Source organism: Muntiacus reevesi, chromosome 18, assembly GCF_963930625.1.
Source record: "Muntiacus reevesi chromosome 18, mMunRee1.1, whole genome shotgun sequence".
NCBI classification, from domain to species: Eukaryota; Metazoa; Chordata; class Mammalia; order Artiodactyla; family Cervidae; genus Muntiacus; species Muntiacus reevesi.
The window spans coordinates 25,577,080-25,595,874 of record NC_089266.1 but is presented as its reverse complement, the minus strand read 5'-3'; the positions used below and the strand labels follow the sequence as shown (position 1 = coordinate 25,595,874).

Below are 18,795 nucleotides of genomic sequence, written 5' to 3'. Positions count from 1 at the left end.
ATGACCCTACATGTCATGGCTCATAGTTTCTTTGAGTTAGACAATGCTGTGATCCATGTTTCATTCACAGTGTGAAAAGGCAAAAAGATATGACACCGAAAGATGAACTCCCCAAGTCTGTAGGTGCCCAATGTGCTACTGGAGAAGAATGGAGAAATAATTCCACAAAGAATGAAGAGATGGAGCTAAAGCAAAAACAATGCCCAGTTGTGGGTGTTACTGATGATGGAAGTAAAGTCCAATACTATAAAGAACAATATTGCATAGGATTGCATAGGAACCTGGAATGTTAGGTCTATGAATCAAGGTAAATTGGAAGTGGTCAAACAGGACATGACAAGAGTGAACATCAACATTTTAGGAATCAATGAACTAAAATGGGCCGGAATGGGTGAATTTAATTCAGATGGCCATTATATCTACTACAGTGGGCAAGAATCCCTTACAAGAAATGGAGTAGCCCTCAGTCAACAAGAGTCCAAAATGCAGTACTTGGGTGTAATCTCAAAAACAACAGAATGATCTCTGTTCATTTCCAAGACAAACCACTTAGTATCACAGTAATCCAAGTCTATGCCCCAACCACTAATGCCAAAGAAGCTGAAGTTGAACTGTTCTATGATGACCTACAAGATCTTCTAGAACTAACACCAAAAAAGATGTCCTTTTCATCATCAGGGACTGGAATGCAAAAGTAGGAAGTCAGGAGATATCTGGAGTAACAAGCAAGTTTGGCCTTGGAGTACAAATTGAAGGAGGGTAAAGGCTTACAGAGTTTTGCCAAGAGAATGCATTGATCACAGCAAACACCCTCTTCCAACAACACAAGAGATGACTCTACACATGGACATCACCAGATGGTCAATATCAAAATCAGATGGATTATATTCTTTTCCCCTGAAGATGGAGAACTCTATACAGTCAGCAAAAACAAGACCAGGAGCTGATTGTGGCTCAGATCATAAATTCCTTATTGCAAAATTCAGACTTAAATTGAAGAAAGTAGGGAAGACCACTAGGCCATTCAGGTATGATCTAAATCAAATCCTTTACGATTATACAGTAGAAGTGACAAATAGATTCAAAGGATTAGATCTGATAGAATGTCTGAAGAACTATGGATGGAGGTTCGTAACATTGTACAGGAGGTGGTGATCAAAACCATTCCCAAGAAAAAGAAATGCAAAAAGGCAAAACAGTTGTCTGAGGAGGCCTTACAAATAGATGAGAAAAGAAGAGAAGCTAAAAGCAAAGGAGAAAAGGAAAGATATACCCCATCTGAATGCAGAGTTTCAGAGAATAGCAAGGAGCGATAAGAAAGCCTTCCTCAGTGATCAATGCAAAGAAATAAAGGAAAACAATAAAACGGGAAAGACTAGAGATCTCTTCAAGAAAATTAGAGATACCAAGGAAACATTTCACACAAATATGGGCACAATAAAGGACAGAAACAATATGGATCTAACAGAAGCAGAAGATATTAAGAAGAGGTGGCAAGAACACACAGAAGAACTATACAAAAAAGATCTTAATGACCCAGATAGCCACAACGGTGTGATCATTCACCTGGAGCCAGATATCCTGGAGTGTGAGGTCAAGTGAGCTTTAGGAAGCATCACTATGAACAAAGCTAGTGGAGGTGATGGAATCCCAGCTGAGCTATTTCAAATCCTAAAAGATGATGCTGTGAAAGTGCTACACTCAATATGCCAGTAAATTTGGAAAACTCAACAGTTGCCACAGGACTAGAAAAGGTCAGTTTTCATTTCAATCCCAAAGAAAGGCAATGCCAAAGAACATTCAAAGTACCACAAATTTCACTCATCTCATACACCAGCAAAGTAATGCTTAAAATTCTCTAAACTAGGCTTCAGCAGTACATGAACCAAGAACTTCCAGATGTTTAGGCTGCACTTAAAAAAGGCAGAGGAACCAGAGATCAAATTGTCAACATCTGTTGAATCATAGAAAAAGCAAGGGAATTCTATAAAAACATCTACTTCTGTTTCATTGACTATGCTAAAGCCTTTGACTGTGTGGATCACAACAAACTGGAAAATTCTTAGAGATGGGAATACCAGACAACCTTACCTGCCTTCTGAGAAATCTATATGCAGGTCAAGAAGCAGCAGTTAGAACCAGACATGGAACAGTGGACTGGTTCCAAATTGAGAAAGGAGTACATCAAGGCTGTATATTGTCACCCTGCTTATTTAACTTATATGCAGAGTACATCATGCGAAATGCCAGGCTGGATGAAGCACAAGCTGGAATCAAGATTGCAGGGGAAAATATCAATAACTTTAGACATGCAGATGACACCACCCTTATGACAGAAAGCAAAGAGGGACTGAAGAGTCTCTTGATGAAGGTGAAAGAGAATGAAAAGCTGGCTTTAAACTCAACATTCAGAAAACAAAGATCATGGCATCCAGTCCCATCACTTCATGGCAAATAGATGGGGAAACAATGGAAACAGTGACAGACTTTAGTTTCTTAGGCTCCAAAATCACTGCTTATGGTGACTGCAGTCATGAAATTAAAAGACACTTGTTCCTTGGAAGAAAAGCTATGACAAACTTAGATAGCATATTAAAAAGTAGAGACATTACTTTGCCAAAAAAAGGTCCGTATAGTCAAAGCTATGGTTTTATCAGTAGTCATGTATGGTTGTGAGAATTGGACCATAAAGAAAGCTGAGTACTGAAGAATTGATACTTTTGAACTGTGGTGTTGGAGAAGACTCTTGAGAGTCCCTTGGACTGCAAGGAGATCAAACCAATCAATCCTAAAGGAAATCAATCCTGAATATACATTGGAAGGACGGATGCTGAAGCTGAAGCTCCAATACTTTGGCTACCTGATGCAAAGAACTGACTCATTGGAAAATACCCTGATGCTGGGAAAGACTGAAGGCAGAAGAAGGGGACAACAGAGGATGAGATGGTTGGATGGCATCACCAGCTCGATGAACATGAGTTTGAGCAAGCCTCAGGAATCGGTGAGGGACAGGGAAGCCTGGCATGCTGCAATCCATGGATTCACAAAGACTCAGACATTACTAAGCTACTGAACTGAACTGAAGGTGTTCTTCTATTGATTCCCACTGAGGAGAGCACACTTTTTCTGCAGCTGAGGTTGTGTCCAAACCCCTTGACCCCAGTGGCCCCTGCCCACCATCAGAAAAGGCCAGCTGCCTCTCAGGGACACTTCTCCAGGCAGTGTCACCCAAACGACCAACCCCTTGCCCACAGCCCCATTCCTGGCTTCGGCTGGGGGTGGGCGGGGTGTGCCCCTGAGAGATGAGAGAGGGCTTGCCAGGGAGCTGTCAGGCTTTGGGGAGAATGCCCCAGCCTCTGGAGGCACAAACAGAAATCAGGGGACACACCAGGCCGACACTCCTGCCAGGCCTCCTCCTCCTCCAGGCCTGTCCTCAACCCCTTGCTCCAGGGTGGGTTTCAGTCGGATCCCCGCCACCCCCATTTTTCCATTGCCCCACCTCCCACCCCAGCCCCACTTCTCCCTCACCCCCACTTCATTCTTTCTCAGCCCAGCTACCCCTGTCCTCCTGCTGGAAGCCAGCCCCAGGTCCTCCTCACAAAGCACCTGAAGCCCCTCTCTCATCCCGCAGCTGGAACAAGGAGGCAGCCCCTTCTATACCCTGGCAGCCACCCCCAGTCCCTGGGGAGGCTCTGTCAGACTCTTCCATGTTGCTCCCCTTCCCCAAACTGAGTCACGTACACATACCTTCTGCCCACCAGGCGCCTAGCAGCCATGGCAAAGATGGGTAGGGCACACGGCGGCCTGTATCCATGGCAGGTCAGGGGCTCAGTTCCTTGCTCAGGGCAGCATCTCTCAGTCCTCAGAGAGGATGATGGGTGGGAGGAGGGCGAGGTGGTGATAAAGGGAGAAGGAAGGGGTCCAGCTAAGAGCTACCTGTTTTAATGCAAACACACGGTGCATAACATGCAGCCTGCACTGCTCTCTGCTCAAAAAACCTTAGGTTCAGGGACTCTCGACCCTCCTAGCAAGCCTCTGAGACAGGCACTATTACCGATTCCTTTGTACTAGTGAGAAAAACTCAGCACAGAGAGGTTAAGTAACTTGCTCAAAGTCACACATCTAGGTTTCAGAGCAGGATTTGGACCCAGGAAGTCTGGGTCTCTGCTCTTCTGTGAAGCTTTCCTATTTAAAAGCCCCACACACACCCCAAAAAAAAGCCCCACACCCACAAAATCAAGCTGGGGATCCCCACAGAGGTGGTCCAAGCCCTTCTGAAGCGCCAAGCTCCCTCTGCAGCATTTCTTCCACCTCCACTCTCTGTGGAGCTTGAAGAACTGAATCCCAGCTCTGCCAGCACCCTAACTTGTGTGATCTTGGGCAAGTCACTCTACCTTCTGTGGCCTCAGCTGCTCAACCCTAAAATGAGAGCTACTGATATCTCTTCTCAGGCAGAGTTAATGAGACCACCTGGATGACGTACCCACTAGGTGCCTGGCACTGGTAGGAGCTCCGTCCAGAGTAGGAAGGAAGGAGGAAGACAGAGAGTTCTGAGGGAGGGAGCTGACGTGGCTGGACTCTTGGGTGGGCGTGAAGAGGAGGGGTCTCTTGCCAGGGGCCGGGGTAAAGAGAGGGACATCACCCAGAGAAAGTCGGTGCTCTGCAGTGGCCTGGCTGGTCACCGCCAGTGGGGGAGGGACCCACTCTGGCATTCCTTTCCTAGGGTAAGAAGGCACCGGATCCCATCTCCTACCCACCCAAGGAGGAACAGCCTACCCAGTCTGGGCCCAGGCCTGGACCCCATGCCTCCCACCAGTCCTGCAAGACCAGAGCCAGGATGCAGCCCACAGGATGCTGGCTGGGGCCGCAAGGCCCTGTTCCTGGAGGAGAGTGGGCAGCTAGCACACACAACTTCCCCAGAAGGGGTCCTGAGTTCCGAGACTGCTGTGGCCCCAGCTCTGAGGGGCTAACAGCTGTGCTGGGATGGGAGGGGTCTGCACTCAGCGGGGGTGAGCCCATCCACCGCCCCTGGCCTTGTCACCCTGGCCTAAACCAGACACACAGCCCACTCACAAGGGATCCAAGGCTTCCCTGGCTCCAAGGACTGAACCAAATTATTTCCCAAACGTGGTAAATAATGAGAGAGTGGGAAAGAGAGGGCCTGATTTCCCAAAATCTGGCACACTTTCTGAATGAGCAGGACTCTCCTCCTCGTTTCCTCACCTGCAAAATGGGAGACACAACAAAACTCCTGCCTGCATCTCAGGATTGCCAGGGGCTCAAAATGAGATCAAGCGTGTGAATGTGCAGACTGTAAAATGATCACAAACTGAAGGAGTTCCTGTCTGAGATGGGTTGCATCAGTCAGTTGCAAATATAGCTATTGGAGCTACTGCTATACAAGATGGTTTGGGTCAGGAGAGCTTTCTTTCTTTCTTTCTTTTTTTTTTTTCATGAGAGCTTTCAACATTGGCAAAGGGGAGGGGGGCCCAGTCTCAGCCCTCCAGAACTTTGATCTTCTATCAAGAAGAGAACGGGCTGATCTGCCATCACAATTCAGTTCTAGATCTGTCTATCCTTGGTCTCGCACGCCTCCTCTTCCTTGAAACTGTAACCTGTCAGATGAGGGCACACAACCCCTGCTCTCTGAGATGCTCAGCTGATGTGGCAGGGCCAGCCTCAGATCTCAGGATTAGCTCCCACCACCTGATTCTGGAGACCAGACCCCAAGCAAAGAGCAGGTCCCCATGGGGGGTGAGCTGGTTCTGGCGGGGAGTGGGCTGGGACATGCTTTCTACCCTCCCACTCATCTCTGGGGTTCCCCAAGCCTGCTTTTGAGGCTGTGACCAATCTGGCTACCTGGGAATGAGTGGGTTCCAGACACCCCAGGGGCTTCTGTCCTCCTGGGCTCCGCAAGGCGAGACCCCTGCAGGGGTGAGCTGGAGGCCCTTTCCCCTGGCAGTCACCCCCTGGCAGGCACGGTGGGGGGGCAGGGCAGAGATGCCTACCCCTGAGATTTTCTGGGTTTAGGAGGGAGGGAGGGAGTGGGGCCAGGGGGAGTGAGTGGCCCTTGAGAAGGTAGGGAACCCAGGCTGACCCCACCACCCCCTGCTATGGACCCCCTTCCTCTCCTAGCAAGGGCAGGAAGGGAACCTTTGATTCTGGGCTTCCAGGAGAGAGTCTCTTCAAAGTATTAGTGGGAGACTGAAGCAGGAAGAGAACGAAGCAGGGACTCTAGCGAGGTCCTGGCTCCAGGGTCCTGGAGAGGCCTTGATGCTGACAATAAATGCCAGAGGCTTTAAGCATCCAGAGTTTCAGGGTGAAGACGCAGCTGTCCCTGAATCCCTGTAGCCTTCGGGAAGCTGCCCAGGGCCTCAGAGCTCAATTCCATCTGTCCCTCCGTCCCTCTCACTCTGATGTCCTCCCTCGACCCACACTTCCTTCCTCTCCTTTCATCTATTCAAAGAATTGAGTGGCTGCCTTCAGCCCAGCCCTCCGTAAGTACTGTGGATCTTATAGTTCTGTGTGGCTGGGAATCGTGTCCTTATTTCACTGTGTGGGCCCAGCTCTCTGGGTATCCAGTGCGTCTTATTGCTCCCATGAAACTGAGGGCCCCCCCTCAGACTGGGGCTCCCCAGAGCCAGTGCAGCAATGTCTCCCTCAGATGGCCACCCCCGGGGTCCCTCCCTGCTGCAGAGGTGTGCTAGGACAAGTCTATCCGGGGAGAACATGCCCACCTCAGCCCAAATCTCCAGTTTCTAGGGCAGAAAAAACTCACTCACTCCTCCAGGCTTCTCCTCAGCCAAGAACCTCAGACTGGGGGCTCTGCCACGTTGGCAGAGCTGGGGAAACAGGCCACAGTTGTCAGGTGGGGAGAGGGTGAGACCCAGGCAGCCAGGTGCTAACTCAGGAGGAACAGATTCACAGGTGAGGAGCAGAGGCTCGGAGACGCGCGGGCTGGTGACAGTCAGGCAGAGCTGGAGCCAGGGTCCGGGCCTGGGAGCTGCCTCCACGACCCCCGACCACCGGGACCCAGACGCTGACACAGGACAATCACTCTCATCCCCATCCCACCCTGGCCCATGGGATGGTGCGGGGGAGAAGAGGCCAGGAGGCACTTCTCCACTCCGCCTCGAACCAGGCTTAGAGATAGGGCCTGCCATGCCGTCCGTCGTGAACCAACCACCCCCACCTGGCCCCTGAGGACCCCCTTCCTGTCAGCAAAGGGACAAAAGAGTGTCCCCAGGTGCCTTGGGAATCAGGGAGTGGTCCTGGCACTTGATCCCCAAAGGGTGGCTAGGTAGGGAAGGGAGAAAGAAGGGGACATGGAGGGACGACAGAGGAGGCAGGGAGGAGGTGGTGCTGACCTTAGAGACGGAGAAAGCCAGGGCATCACACCGCTTACACAGCAGCACACGCATCCACACACACTTGCGCCTGGACTCATACCTGTCTGCTCCCTCCTGCTCTCGCTCACGTTTATGTGTAAATGTGTGTACATAGAAACTACATAGATCCTTTCACATCAGAGACCCAAGTCAATTCTCACATCCACACACACATCACGCATGCTCAGGACTCACAGACACAACCCTCTCCCTCATTCACATTCGAAATGACCTCATAGGATTACAGGCACTCACAAGCCACAGCCTCTCACACACCTGTCTATAGAGTCACAAACCCTCGCTCTCAGGCACACCACGTGTGCACACACACCCACAGTCACTCGAGCTTGTGTACACACTCTCATACACACACCCAGCATCACACACTCCCTCACGGCCATGCGCGCGCGCACACACACACACACATGCACACACACACAATCACACATGCTTGGGCTGTCAGTTCAGAGGGTATCCAGTGCTGGGTGCCCCCCAGCCTCTGGAGTTCCTGATCCCCTAAGCATCCCTGAGGCATGGCATCTCCTGGGTCCTGCCCAGAAATGCCCCAAATCGAAATCCCTGCTGAAGCCCTTGACTCACGAGCTCGCATCCACCCAGGGGTGCCCATCTTTGCCCAGAACCTAAAACTGGCCAGAACTACCGAGGCCAGAAGGAAGTGAGGCCCCAGCCAGGGACATGTGTCCTGCTTTTCCCCCAACTCTCTAGAGCCTGGACTCCCACAGGGCCCTGAGCCCTCAGTGCAGCAGACTTGCCTCCCCCTGGAGGGACCCTGGATAGGGCAGAGAACATCCTTGTGCCTCAGTGTCCTCACCTGTAAAAAGATGGGGTCACCTCATTCCACGCCCCTGTCAGGAGTCACAAGGCTCCCACGTGACCAGGAAAGGGCACTGTCAGCTGGAAAACATCAAGTTTAACCTCCGGGTTAGTCATCTCTTTCCTAGTATCACCCTCCTCATGGCATCCTTGCAAAACAGGCCCAGAGAGGCCCCAAGGCTAGTCCAGAGCTGCAGCATGAAGGGAGGGCTTTCTCAGCCCTGGGGGTCTATCCACACCCAGACCACTCAATGCTCAAGGTCAGTCTCTTCAAAAGGGCCCAGGTCTGTGCCACCAGGTGCCCCGGGGGTAACAGGGAGGAGAGGGCCTCTTCTCTGATGGGGATAAAGCCCTTACACCAGAGGGCAGATGCTACTGAGATTTGTGGGCTCCGGCAGGGGCCAAGGTGCAGCCTGAGCCCAGTGCCTTGGAGGGGCGGGGACTTGTAGGGGTTTCGATCCCCTACTTCCCAGATTAGGTCATGGAGAGGCTCCTGGCAAGATCTCCTTCCCCCCGGGAAAGAGAATGACATGGTGCTGCCTGCCACAGGGCTGCAAAGGGGGCTCATGGGTGGGAGGTCAGCCCGGCCCAGAACAAACAGACCCTGGGAGGGCCTGAGATAAGTCCAGGGAGGGGCAGGAGGCCTGGAGACTGTGCTGGGAGCCGAGGGCACGACCAGGAAGGAGGTGGGCAGCCTGGAGCTGACCTAGCTCATTGCCCTGTGGTCTTGCCCTGGCAGCAGTTTCCACCAGGGAGTGGGTAGGGCCTGAACCCCAGGTTCCGGGTGGGAAAGGCGCAGAGGAGGGCAGCCTTCAGTGTGGGGAGGGGATGCAGATCACATTAGAAAGAAGGGAAAAAGAGAAAGATGGAAACAGAGCTTATAGAGATGGAGAGAAAACATGGCAATAAAGACAGAGAAGTCAAGTCTCCAGTCAGTGAGAACACACAGAAGGAGACAGAGAAGGCAGGACGCCGATCACACAGCAGCCCACGCACGCACGCACATGTGCACAGACTCACACCTGTTTGCTCCCTCCTGCTCTTATCACGTTTATATACAAACGTGTGTACATAGATCCTCTCACATTAGAGACCCAAGTCAATTCACACGTGCACACACACACACACACACAAGGGAGAGAGCATGCATCCATGGGAACTGCAACCTGGGGACCCAGCCTGGGACAGAAGATCAGAGACACAGAGAGCCAGAGGACCAGGAAAAGAGAGATGCAGAAAGAGAGAGAGAGAAGAGAGATAAAGACGAGTCAGAGAGCTGGAGCCAGACTGAGAGCAGGGAAGGGAGTGAGGGCGAGAGGCAGCCTGAGCCAGGCTCTAATTATGGGCGGGCGGGCAGGAGCAGAGGGCAGCCTGTTTGAAGTCTGTGGTGAGAAGCATCAAAGGGAAAGGAGGGAGGCCAGCAGGGCTGGGGGGCGGGGGGGGGAGACACAGGAGGGGCCGCCCTCTGCTCGGGCCCACCTGGACCTCCCAGTCTCCACCCCCCACCCTGCCCAGCCCCCAGCTCCCTGCCACCCATCTGCTCAGGACTGGCCAGAGGTCCGACCACCTGGTCACCAGCCTGGGGCTCAGGCTCCTGCAAATCCCTGCTGCCTTCTCAGCATCCCCAGGGGCAGGGCAGGTTTCTGGCCTCAGGGACTGCCTGGACTGGGGAGGGGCAAGCTTCCCTTGTGGCTCCTGCAGCTGTCCCCTCCCTATCTCCCAAAAAGTATGTCCTGGCATCTTTTGGGCCCCCCACTTTTGGGATCCTGAGGTGAGTTCCAAACCATGCCAGCTTCGGTATCTCAGCACCAGTCCCCATGATTGGTCTCACCTTCAATTGGGAAAGCTCTCAGGAAAACGCCCACCCAGGTCATTCTGGCCTCTTTGGCTGCAAGAGGATGTCCCAAAATGACCTCTGGGCCACCCCCTTTGTCTCAGGTCAGCAAATCAGCTGTGCTGGAACCACTATGCATCACCTTCCCCAAAGAATGTATGTTTCTGTCCTTTCTCTTCTGCTCTTTCCAGAGTTCTACAGCCCTCTAGGCCAGAAAATTCTTCTGGTGTTCTCACCCAAATCCTTCATGCTGCCTCATATTTCAGATAGAGGCTAGCAGGTCTCTGTACAATGGCCCGACACACAACATGAAGGTCCTTGCTAGAGACCATCTCCTTGGTCTCAAGCCTTCTCATTCTCTGGGGCATCACCTACATCCCTCTGGTGTGTCTTCCCAGCTGCTGTTCCTTAAACCTGTTCTAACCAGCTAGAGCAGGATGCAGGGGGTGGTGGTGGGCTCAGAATAAGAAGTGGCACAAGCAGAGAAGCCAGGCCAACATGAATAGAAATCCTGATTTTACAGCCTCCTAAATGGGCAACACCAGGCACATTCTTTAATCTCTCTGGACCTCAGTTTCCTCATCTACAAAATGTGAGAAATACTCACTTGAAAACACACTGTGAGAATTGAACATGATGCTGTATGTCAAGTGCCTGGTCTCCAACAGGTACTCGATGCATGAGGCTCCTATAATTCCGGAAGTCAGGCCATCCAGGGTCCCAGAGGGAAGATTTTCCCCCAAGAGAAAGGCAAATGAGAATCCTCTTGAAGCCAAGAAGAGGCCTGACACCTGGGAAGGGGAAAAGAAATGATTGCACCATCCACTCCACCTATCCCCCGACCAAGCACACCCCCTCCTGGCATCTGACTAACACATGTCTTGTTACAGCTTCCGTCTGCCTCCTCTCATTCGGGAAAGTGGGTCAGTGTCCACCTTCCATTGTTAGAGCAGAACTGCGCTGTCAAGTTTGTGTCAGCATCACACCACCACAGCAGATGCCAGGCTAATCTCTGTGGTCATGGTCTCCTCCAGTGCTGACTAAACCTCAGGGAAACAGGGAGGAACAGCCCTAAATCCTCAGGAAGTACAGACACTGTCCCTAGAGAAGGAAGGAGCCCCCCAGAGAGTGCAGGAGAATCACACCACCCTGTCTGCAGTCTGTAACCATCTGGGAGGAGATGCTGTCCGGCCCAGCAAGGAAGGGAGAAAGATGATGGCAGGCTGAGAGGAATGTGAGGTCTAGACTCCCAAGTTGAGCCATACCTGTGCATAAGACGGACACATCACCAGCATTCAGACCCTCAGACTTCAGAGCAGGGAGACAAAACCTACCCCTGAGTGTGATATAAATCAGGTTGCAACCAACCAGCATATTCTAGATTTTTCTAAATATAATTTCTCTTCATCAGTTCAGATGATTGAGGGCTGACCAAAACCAAAATATTTGTGAAAAATTCATTTTCTATGTATAGCCTGTCTTTCAAAAGCTCCTTCAGGCTCTCAAATCTCACCACAAATCCACACACACATATCTACCCACCTTCCCATCTCTACCTTTTCATATATTCATCTATCTATTCTATCCATCCATCCATCCACTCTTCTATCCATTTATCCATCCTTCCATGCATCCATCCATTCACCTACTTTTCCATCCATCTATCCATCCAACTATCCTCCACCCACCTAATAATCCATCCATTCAACCATTCACTCATATATCCATTTATCTAAATACCTGCCCACCCATCCATCTTAACACCACCCACTCACCCATCCACACATTCCACTTGGTCACTTATCCATCCATCCATTTACCTGCCAATTGACACATGCATCCCCCACCCAACTCACCTGTGCATTCACCCTCTTCTATATATTTATCCACCCACTCACCACTATATGTCCATCTTCATACACTGATCATCTCATATTGAAGGCATGGAGCCAGATCCCTAACTTCCATGACCATTTGCAGTTATTGGGAAATCCCAGCTTCTTGGTATGCTTGGCAGCTTCCCTTCCAAGGACAGAATGGGGCTGGTGCCTCATTGTCTCCACTAAAGGCTGAATAAAAGGAGATAGGAGGGGACTAAACCTCGGAATAATATTTGGATAGAAAAGAAGAATATGGGACAAAGTAGATCCCAACCCATTTGGCAAAAGGAGGAAGAGAGCATCCGCAAATACCTGCAAATCCCAGGATGGATGCAAGGACTGTCCATGCCACAAACCCCCGATTGCTTCCGGATGGGGTGTGACTCAGGGTGGAGCCAGGTCAGCTCACCCAGCTGCCACTAGCCTGCCCCCATTCCAGAGTCTCCCGAAGCAGTAGTCTTCAGGGATGGCAGGGACTGAGAAGGCAGAGGCCCAGCCACAGGGATTAGGAGGGATTCAAAGGGTCTCCCTTGACACTTACAGACCAAGATCTTGGCTGTATCTATTGCTCACCAGTTGTGTAACTTTGAGTAAATCCTTTAACTTCTCAGAGCCTCAATCTAAACACCTCTGAATTGGGAAACATAGCCATAGCCATCCTTTGCTGTTGTTGTCTAGTCACTAAGTGGATTCTGACTCTTTACAACCCGACTGTAGCCTGTAGTCAGGCTCCTCTGTTCATGAGATTTCCCAGAGAAGGATACTGGAGTGGGTTGCCATGCCCTTCTCCAGGGGATCTTCCCAATCTAGGGGTCGAAACCACATCTCCTGCATTGGCAGGCCAATTCTTTACCACTGAGCCACCAGGGAAACCCCAATACCTGCCCTACCTATTGAGAAAATCCTTGAGAGTAAATGTGAAAGAACTTTGAAAATCATTTCTGATTTTGCACAGTACAAAGAAAATGCTAGACCTAAAGCCTCAACATTAAGTGGTGCGACCAGCCCAGTCTACCAGTCACCTTCCCCATGGAGAAGCCATAGGTGGCTCTCCAGAAAGAGGAGACCCAATGTCATTCCCGTGTCTCCTGCACTGAGCTCCTTTGAACACAGTTTTGCCTCGCTAGGGCTTCCCTGGTAGCTCAGTTGATAAAGAATCCGCCTGCAATGCAGGAGACCTCGGTTCAATTCCTGGGTCAGGAAGATCCCTGGAGAAAGGATAGGCTACCCACCCCAGTATTCTTGGGCTTCCCTGGTGGCTCAGCTGGTAAAGAATCCACCCGCAATGCAGGAGACCTGGGTTCAATCCCTGGGTTGGGAAGATCCCCTGGAGGAGGGAAAGACTACCCACACCACCAGGATTCTGGCCTGGAGAATTCCATGGACTATATAGTCCATGGCCTCACAAAGAGTCGGACACAACTGAGTGACTTTCGCTCTCACCTCACTAGGGTGGGCCAAGCCCTCCCCGGAGGGGCGCCCACCAGCACCCACCGCCCACCGCCTTCTCTCTCTTGCTCTCAGCACTTACTGGCCAGATCACACCCTCCCCCAGGAATGCAGAGGGAAGGAATGGGAGGTCGGAGCTGCAGTCAACTGTGGGGGAGGGGTGCAAAAGCCAGGAATGAGAGGTTCAAAGACATAGGGGTGACGCCCCAGATGTAGGCCTGCCAAGCACATGCTTAGTGACAGAGAAGTGGAAACCCAGGGGAGAAGGTGGCTCCACCAGCATGGAAGGTGTGTACCCCACTTCTCATCAGGCTGCACCTCTGCTCCCACCAAGCTGTGGGGGCAGGGGACACACACACAAATACACACATACACTCCAGGCGGGAGAGGCTTCCATGGTGAGGGCACCGCCCCTGGGCTCAGAGGTGTGTTGGTGCCAGCCGGGTGGGCTGGCATGAGGTGGGGAGAGGGCGGCGCGGGCAGCTAATCCCCCCAGCGTCTCCCAGACGCCCACAGAGACCAGGGTGAGCTCTTTGTCTGAGTGCAGAGACGACAGAGGGGCGGCGGGCAGGCGGGCAGACTCCTCTTTCTCTCCCCTGCCTCCCGCCCCAGGGCAGGTAGAAGCCTGCCGTCTGTGGGGATGGTCGGAGGGAGTGGGGGTGAGAGGATTAGGAGAGAGACAGGCACTTATGACTTGTAGGGTTCCCTCCCTCCGGCCCAGAGGGCCTGTGGCTTTGGGGTAGGGGTCCCCAGAAGGGCAGTGGGCCATGACCTGCAGTGGGAGCAGGACTCATGTGCAGTGGGAAGCTGGCAGTCCTGCTACATTCACATACCCAGTCACACCCAGAATGACAACCTATACACACACACACACACACACACACACACACACACACACACACAGCCTGAGTCCCAAACTCTGCATCCACACATGTGTTTACTCCCAGGCTCACACGCACAGAGACCAACATCCAGGGGGATAATTACACAACCCCACAGGATCAAAGTTGGACAGTTTAAAACCGCCCTCATCTACCACCATCCTCATAGGCTGCCCCCCAGAAACATCACGACGGGGTCACATGTTGTCCTAGTCACTTACAGCGGAGCAATGCCATAGCCACTGGTGTGTCATCTCACACCCAGGCGCCACCAGATCCCAGCAACACAGTCACCCACACCACACGGGTCCCAGCCCACCAGCCCCATCACACAGAGGGTGCCCACCGCCTAAAGCCCGTGGCAGTGAGTCAAACACATGCACAACTTCCGCACACCCAAAACCCTCACCCCCAGCACCACTTGGTACCATGTAGTTGCCTCTCCATGGGCCTGTTTCTCTCTTACACAGATATACCTGCCCCCACAACCCTCCACCTTCTCCAAAACATCAATGCCCAAACACGTCAGCCTCCTCAGAGAGAATGGAAAGGCCACCCCCTCCTGTCCCTGCAATTCTACCCCCTGAACACCTCTGCTGCATAATTTTAAGTACAGTCCCCGGACTCCCAGGCCCGGCTAACCCCATGCCACAGACACGCAAGGCCTTAGTTGGACCCAGGCTCACGGGGGCAGGCAGCTGGTCTACCTCCAGGCCGGCCCTCCAGTGCTTGCTGTTGTTTTTTTTCTAAGCCGTGTCCGACTCTTTGCGACTCCATAGACTGTAGCCCACGTCTCCAGAGCCTGCAAACCTAGACACATCCTGAGCGTGGCATTCAGAACTGAGAGGCCCTGACTGGCACTAACACTGCCCCCGCCAACCACAGAGATGCACAGGGTCACATGTACCCCTTCTCCTCCCTGACCCCGCTCCCTGCCCGAAGCCTGTCTGCCCTGCAGCCCAGGAGCCCAGTGTTGGCAAGCTGAGTCCCGCTGTGGCCAGCGCCTCCAAGGATGAAAGACCTCTGGCTCCTCCAGAAACCAGGGCTAAATATACCCCTCGCCAGCTTTCTTGTGCCTAACTGGAACCAGCTGGGCAAGACCCACCCTTCCGCCTGCAGGACAGGCCATGGGCCATCAGAGCTGGGACCGGTAGATCGGCAGGCCATTTCCTGGGAGTCGTGCCTGACAGAGAGAGCGCTGGGATCCGAGGAAGTGCATGAAGCACCCTTCCCCAACCCCCATCATTCCACAGGGTGCTCCCTGAGCCTGGCACACAAAAACGGGCTCCTTTCAAGCCTCAGGCTTTCTATTTGTAAAATAAGGATAATTCATCACTGACCACGTAGTGTTGTTGTACACAATAAATGAATTCATACAGGTAAAGTGCTGGATCAGTGCCTGGTACACAGTAAGCGCTCAGTAAACTATTATACACACTCTGGGCTCCCCTGTGGGACAGGCCCAGGGCTAACAGCCTCGAGTCAGCAGGGCTGCAGGGAGGGGGCAGAAGGATGGACCCGGGGGTGGGGGGGACAGATCAGTGAGGGGCCCCGGGGAGGGGTCAGATGAGCCAAGGACACGCCCCCACTGAGCCCTGCCTCAGGTCTGGCCACGTCCCCACTTCCCTCCCCCTGCCAGGACTCCGCCCCGGGCTGTGGTCTGTGCTGTGGCTGCAGCTCCCACGCCACGGCCCAGTTTAGCGGCTCCAGCCCGCGGCCCCAGGACAGCCCACTCTCTGGCCCAGTCCAGAGGCCTGAAATAGGAAGGAAGAAGGGCCTAAAAATAGCCCTAATTACAGAGGGGCCCAACGGGGTGGGGGGCGGCGGCTCCTCTCTGGCTCCTGGGCACTGCCACAGCCGGCCCCGGATCCTGCTCCGGCCCTGGGGAGGGGACCCCACCCTGGGCCTCCTGTCCCCAGCCCACAACAGGCCTCCCAGGGGGTCAGGGGGGTGAGGGGTGGGGTGGGGGGATGGGCCAGTGGGGGAGTTGAGCCCAAGTTAAGGACAGTGCTGTCCCCTCCCCTGACTCCAGGGCTGTGACTGCCCACCCCTGCTGCTCCTCATTCACGAGGATCACTCGGCAGCTGCCAGGGTGCTGCCTTCACAGCCTACCTTTCCCTAGTCCTGCCCCCTGCCCCCTCCAGGAGGCCTGCCTTGAATACCCTCACCTGGCCCTGGCTCCAGAGCAGGAGAGGTTCCCAGAAAGCTGCCCCTCCGTGTCCCCCTTCCGATTGGCTCCTGGGGTAAGGTTGTGTTTCCCACCATCCTGGGAGCTCCCCAAAGGCAGAGAGGGGCTGCCTCTTCTGCATTTCAGCCTTACGAGAAGAGACAGAGCATGAACATACATAGAGAGGCCAAAGGGAAAAGGAGAAACTGGTTCGTGTAAAGATGCCTAAACTCTGAGACGACCCAGAGACTAAAATAATAGCGGGCACTTCCCTGGTGAAGTTTTGCGTCAGGTTTGAAAGAGACACCAAAGGACAGTGGAGGGGCCTCAGCATGGAAGAGAGTGCTCAAGGGCCCAGCTGCTCTTGGTGCTGCCAGCCCAGGAACCCCAAGGTTTGGGAACCTGCAAAGCTGAGGTTCAAGCTCCCTTGCGCTACACACTTGCCGTCTCACCCTGGGTGACTGACTTCATTCCTTTGGGTTTCATTCTCTTTGTGTATACAGTGCACACTACCCAGGAGGTCACGGGTTTGAGGCGGAAACCCTGTGATGTGTGCGAATACCCTTTGTGAGATAGGTGTTACCCTAGGGGGCATTAGAGCCTCTCCAAGGAGCTCCTGGCCCCTACCCTGGCCCTGCCCATATTTTGCTGCATCTGTTTTCCTCCACGTTTAAAGTCTCAGGAAGGTGTTGGGCAGGGTGTGGATGTTGTGAAGGGTTAAGGGCGGTTAATCACCCTGGGCTAGGGGCGAGGAACAGGGTGTACCCGCATCTAGGATGGGACACATGGTACGCTGGTGCCATCTGGTGGCTACAGATAGCAATGCTAGTTACTGGGTTAAGAGAAGAGGAAAGTTAAGGAAAGCAGGAAAGTGGGTGTAAAAGGAAAGGAGGGAGACAGAGGCGGGCACATGGGAGAGAGGGGAGGAGGGAGCAGATGGAAAGAGGGAGACAAGCCAGGGGCCCACAGCAAAAGGGGAGATGCCCAGGACTGGGCCTGTTGGATGTTGCCACAGGCCCGGGCAACCCAGAACAACAGCCCAGGAAGATCTGCAGCCTCTCAGAGGCTCCCAGAGGCCATGCGGCTCCAGACCCAGCATGAGTTTGAGCCATGAGACCTGATGGTCAGGAGGCTGAGATCCAGCAGGTCAAACCAGGTGTTATTCCACAGGGACCCCCAGTTCTAAGGCCACCCCCATGGGCCTTCAGCTTGACCCCCAGACACCAGCAATGGAGTGAAATGGTCCCTGGAAAAGGTTGGCCACAGCTCCCCCGAGGACGCGTGTAAAGGTAAACACGCTTCTGCACATGTCGCCCACATGTAAGAGCCCAGCACACACCCTACAGGCCCCATGGACACCCATGACACGCACCTGTGTTACGCAGATGGCTTGGGCCGGGTGGAATGCTTGGAGCCCCCCACCTTACCCTCTTCCCTGCTTCCTCTCAGGGGCGGGAGGCAGAGGGCAAACTTGTTTACCACTTCTGCTCTGGGCAGTGGTGATGAGCTCAGACTGGCCCATTGCCCTCCACGGGCAGGGCCAGGCCTGAGTCATGGGGGTCAGATGACTGCAGAGGCTAAATGGGTCCCATCCTGCAGCCCCCAGGAGCTGCTGGCAACCCCGCCCTTTCGCTGATGGTGGGCTGCCCTTCCAAAGCAGTCAGGATGGGGTGGGGAGGGGGGTTCCCAGGCTCAGGCCCCAACCAGCCCCTCCCCTGACCAGAGGACAACAGGGCAGATGACCCCCTCGATCTATGCCCAGCCAGGCCTGGTCCCCTGAACACACGTCCAGGAGCAGCACCTCCCTCTGGGACATCCTGGTTCAGACCAACGCCCTCCCAGAATGCCAAGCACTCCTTCAGTCATGTGCAAGGCCCCAAACACATCTCAGAAATAAATGGAATGATGCAAAAACGGTTGTGCTGGAGATTATGATATTTCTCCCTGGGTCTCAGTCTGCCACACTCTGAAATGAGAAGAGGGATCAGTGTCATCCAGGGGCAGTTCCCAACTGACACCTGCCTTGGCCTGCAGTATGTCTTTGGGGGGCTGCAGCTGAGGGAAGCTGAGAGAAAGTCCTCAGCTCTGTTCCCCCCACAGATCCGCAGGCCTTAGGATTATCTGCCAACAGGAAGACCACAGACGGACCCCCTTGACAGCAGAGTAACCAAGGTCAGCACCAGGTACCCACCTTCATGATGTATTTTTGCCTTGTAAAAATCCTTTCTAGTATTGTAGGTATTTGATTTCCATTGAAAATAAATTCCTAATGATTTTTAACCCCCCTCTATTTTTTGGAGTTCCACCAAAACTACAGTTTTCATGAGATCCCTCCCAAAGGTCCCAGCTCACAGGAGATGCA

At 53.2% G+C, this 18,795-nt stretch overlaps 1 long non-coding RNA gene across 2 annotated transcripts in view; it reads right to left on the bottom strand.

Moving 5' to 3' along the window:
* Positions 1 to 17,921, bottom strand: part of LOC136150068 (uncharacterized) — a 56,702-nt gene extending 38,781 nt beyond the window's left edge. For both annotated transcript variants that reach the window (XR_010659750.1, XR_010659751.1), the window contains exons 1-3: positions 17,806 to 17,921; positions 10,664 to 10,847; positions 8,221 to 8,303 (exon numbers count right to left, since the gene is read on the bottom strand). This is a non-coding gene — a long non-coding RNA (uncharacterized lncRNA). The remainder of the gene's footprint in view (positions 1 to 8,220; positions 8,304 to 10,663; positions 10,848 to 17,805) is intronic.
* Positions 17,922 to 18,795: the final 874 nt, after the last annotated feature.